Below are 12661 nucleotides of genomic sequence, written 5' to 3'. Positions count from 1 at the left end.
GAAAATCTGTCTGAACAATTGACAACTATAACTGATCAGTTTGTTAGTTTGGATGCTCAATTTAAAACATTAAAAGAAGATCATCATTTCACTAAAGCTAGAGAAAACAGTTATAAGGTAAAAATAAAAGCTAGTGAGAAAGATATTAGAAGTCTTAAAGCCAGTCTAGCTGAGAAAATACAAGTAATTGATCTTAGCTATGAAGTGTTAGAAGAGAAAACCAAACTAATAGCTGAAAGGGATAAACAGATAGCTGATCACCAGGTGAAAGTGGTGGAACTTAACAGAAAACTTGAGCAATTCAGAAATTCCTCCACTATACTTGATCACCTCGTTAGTGATCAAGGTTCCCCAGTTAAAAGGGGAGGAATTGGATATCATGAAGTTCCACCACCTTACAATCATAACTATACTTATGATCCTAGTAATCAGAAATCTGTTGATGTTGATTTTGGTCAGACAGTTCCGGTTAAGGTTACTATTAAAGAACCAGAAGTTAGTAAAGGCGAAACAAGTAAGCCTGTTTCGAGTGTTAAGATTTATGCTCCTAGTCCTGTCTCATCAAATTCGGACAAGTCATCCGAGTCTAGTGAGACAAATCAAGAGGCAGTGTTACCAAAATGTGGAGAGAAAAATAAAACAACTGAAAAGAATTCTCCTGTAAACCCGTATGTCCCACCATATGTGAGACAAACGGGCAGTAATGCAGCCTCAACATCTAAAACAACTATCGAGAAGAAAGTTGAACAAAGGAGTTGTTTCAGATGTAATCAATTAGGATACCTAATTGCTGATTGCCCTCTGAAGCAGAGATTCAGAGGTGTGATGCCTTCGAAATCTGAGAAAAGAACTAACTATAATCACTATAATGGTAAAAATGAAAACTCATCAAAGTTCAGAAATTGGACTAATCCAGGTTTTCAAAGAAATCGATCTCAGTTTTTCACTCCTAACAACCAAACCATAAGTAATAATTCATTTAATTCACGAAGGTTTGGATGGCCTCATAGTCAATCTACAAGAAGGTATCCTTTTAGGACTTACAGAAATTATTCTGATAATATCTTTGGACAGCCAAGGTACGGGATGTATCGACCCAAGACCAATAGGTCTTGGGTCCCCAGATTTTAATCCTCTGCTTTAATCGTGCAGGAACAGTTGAACAGGGCTGCAAACAATCTATGGGTTGTGGATAGCGGCTGTTCCCGGCATATGACGGGTAACAAGAATTTGTTACACGACTGGAAACCTGTTCAGGGAGGAAGAGTAAGTTTTGCTGGAGAGAGCGGTGGAAGGATTACTGGAATTGGGACGGTGACAAATGGAAAAATGACTTTAGAGAAACTGAATTTCGTTGAAGAACTAAAGCATAATCTGCTGAGTGTATCGCAGATCTGTGACAAAGACTACACAGTGCACTTTACCAAGAATGAAGCGATCGTACTGTATCCTGGTTTCAAGATACCAGAGGATTGGATAGTAATGAAGGCTCCAAGGGAAAAGAATACGTATGTTATGGATATGAGGTCGACTGAGATGGCAACAGAAGAATCTTGTCTTCTGTCAGATGCAATCAGAATCGAAAGTCAACAACAGGTGGATGTCAGTTTCTTGGAGGCAGATTAGTGTCATGGCAATGCAAGAAGCAGACCTCTGTCGCCATTTCAACCTGTGAAGCTGAATACATGGCAGCATCAAACTGCTGCTCCCAGGTTCTTTGGATTCAACAACAGTTGCGCGATTATGGTCTGAATTTCACTCATACTCCTATTTGCATTGATAACACTGCTGCTATCTCAGTAACTAACAATCCCGTAAAGGATAGCAAAACTAAACATATTGACATCCGTCATCATTTTATACGGGATTGTGCTGAGAAGAAATTGATTGTGCTCGAAAAGGTTGATACGTTAGATAATTTCGCTGACTTGTTTACTAAAGCGTTTGACAAAAATCGTTTTCAAAACCTTGTTGAGCTAAATGGGATGATCAATCCCGAGTAACCGTGTTTTGTGTTCTTGTTTTAAAAAAAAAAAAAAAAAAAAAACATCACTATCGCTTAGAATTATGTCGGTTGCCTCAGTTTGAAGGACATATCTTCGGATATGTTTGGTCCTCATTTCTACTTGTAGAATATGAGGATAGCCATTAACCAGATGACTGAAAGTGACAGGGGCGGTTTATGATGTGTTTTTATTCTTTCGCTGAAAATTAGTCGGTCATATGTAGTTAGAAGGACATATACTTGTATGTGGTCGGTCCAGCTGATCCATTGAATCTTCAGGATATCCGTTTACCTGAAAACTTCAATTTGATCGGGGCGATTGAAGTTAAAATTTTTTATGGGAGATGAAATTATTTTTCAAGTCTACTACTTCGTAAGAAGTTCCTTTACTATGTTTAACAGAAAATTGATCCAACCTTGGAAAGTGATAGATATACTGATTCTGTGTGCTTAACTAGTGAAGTTATTAGGCCTAAAAGGGTTTAGAACAGTCATTGTATGTCATGGTAGCTTTTTATGGTGCGTAAAAGTAGAAGTGATACTAACTAAATCTACTCGATTTTACGTGGAAACTCCTTAAGAGTTGTGCATGTCTCCATATATATCTTTCCGTATGATAGGCAGAAAAGCGATTACCCAGTCATACACGAGCCCGTTAGTGTTCTGATTCCCGTGAAGATAGCGTGTCAAGATACTGCAGTGATCCAGATTCGGGACTTGCAGTAGTTTTTCTGAAGTTGTGTAAATACTTAAAAAAAATAATAAAAAATAAAAAAAAATAATAAAAAAAAAATGTGTGTGTTATTGAGACATTCTAGAGTTCATAATGATAAGACTTCTCAATCAAGATGCAAGATAGAGAACGGGAAGAAGAGTCTGAAGATCGAAGAGTACTTACTATTTAATCAGACACTATGGGTCGAGGTCAACTCGGGGTGACTTGGGGAAAGCCAAATACGCTTTGAGAATAGATAGGAGGCATCACAATCTCTGAGTTGTTGCCCACTTAAGTTTTGAGCTTAATTGAACCTAACCCGTATCACAGAAACGATGAAAACCATTCTAAGTTATTTACCTGCTTACAACCTGTTTCTTTATGTCATAATACAGCTGAACATGGATCTGTGTGACAGTCACGTAATTAGTATGATTCCTGTTCGGATCTTTTCTAAAACGTAGTAGTCCCTGTCGAGACTGAAATTTGATCCCGTGTACTTTATCGTTAAAATATTTTTCTACTTATGTAGTTGTTTGATTTTATACCTGGTTACTTGGTCTTGATCGTATCATTTAACTTTTTAAAGGATGTTTTAAAACTTAATTGCAAATTGTTCAAATTATAGGGGTTTGTTTTGTAAAGTTTAATATCGGCGAACTTGTGCATAACTTCGCCTGCAATAGGCGAAGTTATCCATAACTTCACCGGTATATCTCTGACCCTATGCTTTGAAGGAGTTCTTGGCATCTCAGGGGGAGACGAGATGCAAGGGCGATGAGCTGAGGACTAAGAAGCGAAATGATCGAGACGTTGATCCCAATGCATCGACCGGTGCAGGTGGAGAGTTGCCAAGAACTGAACAAGCTCTTGGGACTTCCACATCTCAGGGGGAGTCAACAAGTGCAGCGGGCGGTACAGGTGATGAAGTGGTGGTATGTAGATTGTGAGACAGCTGAAGCAGTAATGGAGGACAAAGATGAACAAGAGCTGCTGAGAGTATATGATCCGATGCATCTAGTGAACTTGTCTCAAGCTGATCTGCAGGTGCTGAATGAGAAGAAGATATTTTATATTCCTGCTTGGGAAGAAGCGAGGAAATATCAAAGAGTTGTTTCTGTTTGTGTACGAGAAGGAGTGCATGCTTAAAGATGAAGATGCAAGATTGTTGAAGATTACAAGACACGTGTTTGAAGATAAAGATATGAAGCTACTGCCAAGGGGGAGTCTGTTGGTACATGATGTCAGTAGTTCAGTGTCAAGTGTCTGTAATCGTGTTAGTTGGATTTGTGTTATGTATGTAAGCGAAGTTATCACAAGTTCGCTTAATATAGGCGGACTTGTGGAACAAGCGAAGTTAGGGACAACTTCGCCTGAACATGCTAGGCGAAGTTGTTTGCCTATATAATCAGCTAGGTTACGGCAGATTAGAGAGTTGATCGAGTTAATAAGTTATTCATTGTATCGAGTTTTCCAGTGTTTGTGATTGATATCACGTGTTTCCAGTTGCAATACAACGAGTCTTTGTTTATTGTAACGTGTGTTCGATCGGGTTAACGTATATCGTCTTCTACGCTCTTAACGTCTTACGTAGGGATTCCGCACCTACGTAGAACGAGATATTCCATGTAGATCCTGCTGGGAACCTACAAAGGCTAGTGTCATGGCAATGCAAAAAGTAGACTACGGTCTCAATCTCTACTGCAGAAGCTGAATATGTTGCTGCATCTGCCTGTTGTGTACAAGTTCTATGGATTCAAAATCAGATGCTGGACTATGGTTTGAATTTTCTGAACACCCCTATTCTTATTGACAATACTGCTGCATATTTTACTGTTAAGAATCCAGTTCAACATTCTAAAACTAAGCACATTGAAATCAGACATCACTTCATCAGAGATTGCAGTGAAAAAGGTTTAATTGAAATGCAAAGAGTTGATACAATTGACAATTTGGCTGACCTATTCACCAAACCACTTGATAGAACCATGTTCAACTTTCTTTTGAAAGCCCTGGGAATGATCAACTCTGATGAAATCTGATTAAGGATGTGTGCTTGGTTGTGTACTTCTATGTGCTAACTGATTACTTTATTTAGAGGTTTCACAAATTGAATGTTATGTGAATATGCTTGAGTATGATACTGATTATGCTACTGAATATGTTAACTGATATGTGCCTTAACTAATTTAGTGTGCAGGGTTTAACATGATTGATTTGTTTAAAATGTGTGCATGTTTATCAGTTGATGTGCATTTGTGATGTTAGGATAAGTGTTCTTGCTATGAATTACCTGTTAATGTAAGCTTATCTGACATCATTGTTTATATGCTTGAATATGTGTTTTATCTTATCTTCTGATGTTATTAAGATAGGTTAGACTTTGAATGTTAGTACTGTCTACTTGTCTTGATGATATCATGTTTGATTAAGATTAGATTATGTGTTGCAACTGTTTATGTCAAAATATTTTTTATGTCAAAATTAAGTGATAAAATGAAATTTGCTAATGAATTTTGCGTAAATACTTTATTTTGATCAAAACATGAGCATGTTGTTAATGGTGTAGAGATTTGATAAGATTATTCAGTTCAAGCATTATAGAAGCTTAAAAGAATGATTTTTAATGAAAAATCTCAAAAGAAATTACTTTTGCTGAAAATTATGTCATTTGCACAAGTCTAAGGAACATGTACTTGTATATGTTTGGTCCTATCATATACTTGTATATTGAAAGGATAGCCATTAATCCAAAGGCTGAAAGCATTTGGGGCAATTGTAATTTGTTCTTTCACTTAAAACTATGCCATTGACTCTAAGCATAAGGGACATATGCATATGTATGTGTTTGGTCCTACAGACTACCTGTAGACTGCCAGGATAGCCATTAACCTGGAAGATAAGAGTACTTGGGGTGATTGAATTTGTTATGTGGGAAATGATAGTACATTGACTACTTAGCCAATCATATGGAATTAATAGGCTAAAAGGACCATAGTATAGTCATTAACATGTATGGTTGCTTACTCATGATTATGTAAAATCTAAGGTGATATAAACATAATGAATATGCTAATCTTTATGTGGAGATACATAGTTGTCTTTGCATGTCTCAAGATAAATCTCTCCAAATGATAGGCAGAAAAGTGATTACCCAGTCATACACAAGCCTGTTGTTATTTGGTCAACCAAAAATGAAACATCTTTAAATATGACATAGAACATGTGTAAGAAAATTTGAGAAAATATCAAAAACAAGGGGAAGAATGAATAAATCAACCAAAAGTTGATATGTGTTTTAAATATTTTATCAAACAAGAGGGTTACAATTAAGAACTACAAAGATGTTGGCAAAATCTGTCTCATCTTGAATGAAAGGCTTGTTATTTAACAGTAAGTCCAACGTTCAACCTCTATATATGTTTGAAAATCAAAAAATACAAAAAGATCCAATAAGTTCTGTCATACAAAAAACAAGTTTTTGACCAAATACAGGAGGTTGGAGTCAAATTGGGGTGATCTGGGGAAAGCCAAATAAGCTTTAAGAAGATATATGAGGCATCATAGCAAAGTGTTGACCATTAATGCATTATGCTTAAATTGAACCTTAATCATATCACCAAAGAGATGAAATTCATGCTAAGTTTATACCTACTGTTAACCTATCTATGTTGTCATAATGCTGAGAGTGAAATATTGAAAAAACTACTTAGTCAATATGATCCCATTCTTGAGATCTTTTCAGAAAATGAAACAAACTGTTTTGAAGAAAAATATAACTGAAATTTGATCTCTAAATGCACCATTTGCTCTTAAATTGTGATCTTTAATGAAAAATAGATTTTGACAAGTGGTTTATGTCAAAAAGTGTTGCATTTTGCCTTTAACAGGTTGAATATGTAAGTTCGGGTAAGGTTTGATGTTTTGTTAACCTTTCCGGGCACAAAAAAGTTGAATATGTTTGAATATGTAAGTTTGGGTAAGGTTTGATGTTTTATAACCTTTCCGGGCACAAAACAGTTGAATACGTTTGAATATGTTATTTCGGGTAAGGTTTGATGCTTTATGACCTTTCCGGGCAAGCTTAGTCATTTTTAACTAAGTTTATCATTTTCGGGCATGCTTTGAAGTGTTTACACTTTCCGGGTAGAGTACAAAGGTGTACTCATTTCCCGAGCAAGCTTGAAATCTTGAGATGATTATGTGATATAGCTCGCTTTTAACAAGAAATTTTTGTTTTAGGCAAGCTTTGCATCTTATATGTTGATTGTTAATTCAAGAAAACTTTGTGAACTGAGGATTAGTACACTGAGTAAGCATTGTGATTTATGTGAATATGTTGTTAGGAAAGTTTTTGTTAACCTTTCCGGGCACACTTAGATATTATCATTTAAGTTTGTCATTTTCGGGTATGGTTTGACATGTTGAAATCTCTCGAGTAGACTAAACTATTTACTCTAGCTCACAGGCATACCTGATTATTGAATATGTGTATCCTAGTAAGCTTATTACTAACTTAGGTGTTTCGGGCTAGCTCTTTGAAATTTTAGACAATAGCACACTTAAATGTTTATGTGTTTTAATTTCATTCCTAGCATGCTCTGTGATATTTGTGTTTATGATTTCTTTGAAATTACAAGTGTTTTCGGGCAAACTTTGTTTTCCGGGCACACTTTATATTTCGGTACACTTGTTGTTCCCTCAATATACTTTGTAATTTCAAAACTTGACTTTCCAAATACACTGTGTGCTAGAAGTTCTTTTCCGGGCACATTTTGTACTCTAGAAAGGTTATTCGGGTATACTTTGCATAAGAAGGTTGTTCGGGCACGTTAAACATTGTGAAGGTTGCTCGGACACACTCTGCTTCAAGTATAATTGATTGAATATGTTTTTAGTATGTTTGATTGAATTTGTTTTTAGTATGATTTATTGATTATGATCCTTATTTCATTAGGGTTTATGCTAGATTAAGTCAATTAATTTGAACTCAAGAAATTTATATGGGGATCTTAACTGATTCCTAGTAAGAATGATTATTTGATATATTATACTTGATTATATTCCTTGTAATTAATTTCTCAAGAAATCTAGTATTTCGGGTAAGCTTATTCATGGTGTCTTGATTTTAAATTACTTAGCTTGACCAAGCAAAGTTTGTAAATGAAAGGGATCGGGCAAACTTTGTAAATTTAAATGAAAATTTTACCAAGCAAGGTTTGATGTTTATATTCGGGTAAGCTTTGTGTAAGTGGAGGTATACCGAGTAGACTTTGGATACCAATTGAAAATCCATTGTAGGATCTTTAGATGGACGTATAAGAACATCTACAACAAAATCTACTCTACAATGTCATATGCGAAACCATAGCAAGGTTAAAAACTCAAGGTTCTCTCTTTAACTCTTTTCTTATTCATGTAAGCAGTAATAATACATCAAAATATGGCAATTACAGGACATGTACCATTTGGACCCGAAGGACAATGAACGTATAAGCCAAAAGACCTATTTATAGATATGAAAGACAACATATATGGCGTATATGTCTTATCCAGCGTATATGTACATATACATCGTATAAGTACATCTCCGCTATATATGTGACTTATACGCTAAAAAACGTTAAATTATATCCCAACTTCATGCTCTAACAGATCCCCCTCGGATATTACTTAGTCTTGTTGTCAAAGCAGTGGACAATAAAGCTCCTACAGACTCCCCCTTGGATATTGCTTAGACTAGGTTCTCAAATTTCAGTCATCAAGATACAAGACCCATGAATATTATGCTTTCCTATCATCAAGAAATGATTTGACACTTCAGACTTTTAATTAGGCTAACAATTTGGTGTTTTATCTTTCATAAACTCCCAATATTATGTCATGGCTATCTTTATTCCGTTCTCCACCCATATATCTTCCAACACAAATCCTGATTCTCCATAAAGGATTCATCAGTGTATAGATACCCATAGCGTATATGTAACATTTAAGCTTATGTTCATATATCAACATCTAAGATTGTATACGACGTATATCTTACACGTCCTGATAAGAATTTATGAACCAGAATAACAAATACGACATACACGTACTTATTCTCTGATAAATAATGTAGATCGATGGAGTGAGTTATCCAGCGTATATGATATAACCAGCAATAGCTCTGTATATGCCCACTATTATTGTAGCGCATATGTTATACGTTGAAGCTTGCAGCGTATAACCCAATCACAAGTACATCGTATATGTTATACGGACGGATAAGTTATCCGCCGTATAAGCGAAAACATATGCGTCCAAGAAGAAGCACAACATAAGCGCCAAATATGATATACATTTATACTTATGCGCTCTCAAAACATATGTGCTCTCTGTTTGGTTTTAACAAGATTATCAAAGCCATTAAACCCATTTATATGAAAAATGCAGCAGATTAATTAGTTTTAAATCTTGTTATATTGATTAATATAAAACCCGTTTTACATGTAAACCCAAGCCCCGGATCCATATACGAATTAAATGCATACCAAAACTATCAACCATAGGGGGTTTATGTAATTCAACCTTTCAAAAGGAAAGAAGATGAAGGAGATGACGGTTTGAATGGCTAGCCTTCAATGGAGAAGAGCCTCAAGCTTATATACTCTCCAAGCCTTCAAAAAACACCTTGCTTGATAGGATTTGATGACTCTTGCACTTGAAAGAAAACCCCTCTTGTGTTCTTCCTCTTGTGGTTGAAATCAAAGAGAGAGAGAGAGAGAGAGAGGGGAGTGAGAGAGAGATTTGCATGTAATGTGATTTGTTGTGTCCCAAGATGTATTAATAAGAGAAAATATCATAAAAAAATGGGTGGGAAGCTTCCCCCAAAAAGTGGGCTGGTCCTACCAGATATTATTTTCTCTTTCTTCCTAGAACAGACTAATACCCTATGTACTAATCTCAGGACTAATACTCCATGTATCAGTCGCAAGACTAATTACCCATGTATTAGTTCACAGGACTAATACTCCATGTATTAGTCACAGGTCTATTGAAACTTTGTGACATTTAACACTTTTAACATGCCATAAGTTTCATGCAACATACCACAACCATTATCATATATATATATATATATATATATATATATATATATATATATATATATATATATATATATATATATATATATCATTTAACCAACTTAAATAATATCATAAGATAATCTCTCTTAATAAATTATCCTTATAATTTATCGATTCCTCAAGTGCAATATTTATTTGTTAGATCAAATCTACAATAAATATTATGGTGTTTGTCTAACTTGTTATTGGGTATGACCCAACTTGGATCATAACGTATTAGCCACATCAACTCTAATATGTATCTTGGGCAGACCGATTCCTGCAATCTACCACTTGCACAAGATACATAGAAGATTGATGCAAATAGCAAATACCGCCTAACAACGGTTTACTACCCCTAATACGTATGACGAAGTGTCATTCAATAACATCATCCCCTTCAAGTCCCTTACTTGAAATGATTTAGGTGAACCTATCATTTACCCTTTTACCGCGGATGTCATGTCAAATCCAAAAACACAGAATAATCATTCTTTGTTGATTTAACTTAGCAGGCCTTAGACATCTCACTCTTAACGAATAAGAGGGACAAATCTCCTATTGACTACATACGTCTCTCACTATCACCTTGTACTACACTTGAGCTCAGCCTTATGTACTGACATGTTTCAGAGAAGCAAAGAACTAAGTCAAAGTATAATAGTCGATGAATATCAAGACCCAATATGTATCTCCGGTCGGAGGATACTATGATGTTCGCCTTTACTCAAATTTACTTACGATCACAAATCACAAGGATTCCATGCAGTAAAATTGAGGGCGGGTCAGTCCAATATTTATCCCATAAATATATGTGAACCTTGGCAGCAACCCTTGCTATATTCATACCTTATGAATATCTACCAATCCAAGTTCATTATATTCTTACCTTCATACTTGTTCTCACAAATATGAACGACTACGGACATTTAGAATAATTAACTTATTCACGGATTTAAACTTGCTAAAATGGAACATAACTCAAATGTCATAATCATAAACCATAATCATATGAATGATTCACAATAACAATTGTTCCTATATCCAATACAAAATAGATCAAATCCAATCACTAGAATATCGAAGTCCTAAGGCGCAAGTATGACCCTCATGCTTCGGCCTTTCAAGGAGCTTCGTGAGTGGATCTGCAATGTTATGATCAGTGTGAACTTTGCGAATACATATCTTTCCCTCTTCAACTTCATCCCTTATGTAGTTGAATCTCCGCTCAATGTGCATAGTCTATTGATGTGCACGGGGTTCCTTGATTTGAGCAATCGCACCCTCGTTGTCATAAAATATTTCTAAAGGGTCCCGAATGGTATGGACTACCCCTAGATCGGCCATGAACTTTCTAATCCATGCAACTTCTTGAGCTGCCAATGAGGCGGCGATGTATTCAGATTCAGTGGTGGACAAGGCTACCGCATCTTGTTTTGCGCTCTTCCAAGAGATAGCTCCACCATTCATAACGAAAACATATCCCGATTATGATCGAGAATCATCTCGATCAGTTTGGAAACTCGCATCCGTGTAACCCTTTACAACGAGTTCCTCCTCACCAGAGCCATATATTAGAAACATATCCTTAGTCCTTCTAAGGTATTTCAATATGCTCTTAACCGCCATCCAATGGCTACTTCCCGGATTTTGTTGGTATCGACTTGTCATGCTTAAGGCGCATGATACATCTGGTCTAGTGCATATCATGGCATACCTGATGGATCCTATAGCCGAAGCGTATGGGATTCCTTTCTTTTTCTCTTGCTCATCCTTTGAGATTGGACATTGAGTCGCACTCAATATTGTTCCTCTTTGAATAAGTACCAAACCATTCTTAGAGTTCTCCATCTTGAACCTCTTCAAGATTTTATCAATGTATGCACTTTGGTTTAAACCTATCAACCGCCTTGATCTATTCCTATAGATCTTTATTCCCAAAATATAGGCGGCTTCACCAAGATCTTTGATGGAAAAACAACTCCCAAATCAGGCTTTTACACCTTCCATGGTTGGAATGTCATTCCCAAAAAAATGTATGTCATCAACATACAATACTAGGAAAGTAATGATGCTCCCACTAGCTTTCTTATACACACAAGCCTCATCAGCATTTTTGATGAATCCAAATTTCTTGACTTCATCAAAACGGTGATTCCAACTTCTAGATGCTTGTTTCAATCCATAGATTGATTTCTTTAACTTGCATACTTTATTAGGATGTTGTGGATCGACAAAACCTTCGGGCTGAACCATATAGACATCTTCTTCAAGATGTCCATTTAGAAAAGCGGTTTTGGCATCCATTTGCCAAATCTCATAGTCATAATATGTGGCTATGGAAAAAAATATCCTAATAGACTTTTGCATCGCCACGGGCGAGAAAGTTTCATCATAATCAACCCCTTGAGTTTGAGTGAAACCCTTTGCTACGAGTCTAGCTTTATAAGTATCCAAGTTTCCATGCATGTCAGTTTTCTTCTTGAAAACCTACTTGCTTCCAACCAGTTTGGAATTAAGAGGTGGAGCAACCAAGTCCCATACTTGGTTGTCATGCATGGATTGCATCTCAACGTTCATGGCTTCCAGCCATTTATCACAATTAGATTGCGATATTGCATCTCAGTATGTGGTGGGTTCATTCGAATCTACCACGTAGCAACCATCCATGAAAAATCCATATCTTTCAGGTGGGGTGCTAATTCTACAAGTCTTGCAAACATTTTGTGTGGGTTGATCAACCAATTGATCATTATCAACAACCTCTTGTTGATCGCTAGTGTCAACCAAACGTGTATCGGCTTGTGGTTCTCGATCCTCCTCGAGTTCCATAGT

The sequence above is a fragment of the Bidens hawaiensis genome, unplaced genomic scaffold, assembly GCF_021521415.1.
Source record: "Bidens hawaiensis isolate Kalapana, Puna unplaced genomic scaffold, B.hawaiensis_p1.1 tig00020334_1, whole genome shotgun sequence".
In the NCBI taxonomy this organism is placed as follows: Eukaryota; Viridiplantae; Streptophyta; class Magnoliopsida; order Asterales; family Asteraceae; genus Bidens; species Bidens hawaiensis.
The sequence above is the reverse complement of the archived record's forward strand: the minus strand, read 5'-3'. Positions refer to the sequence as shown.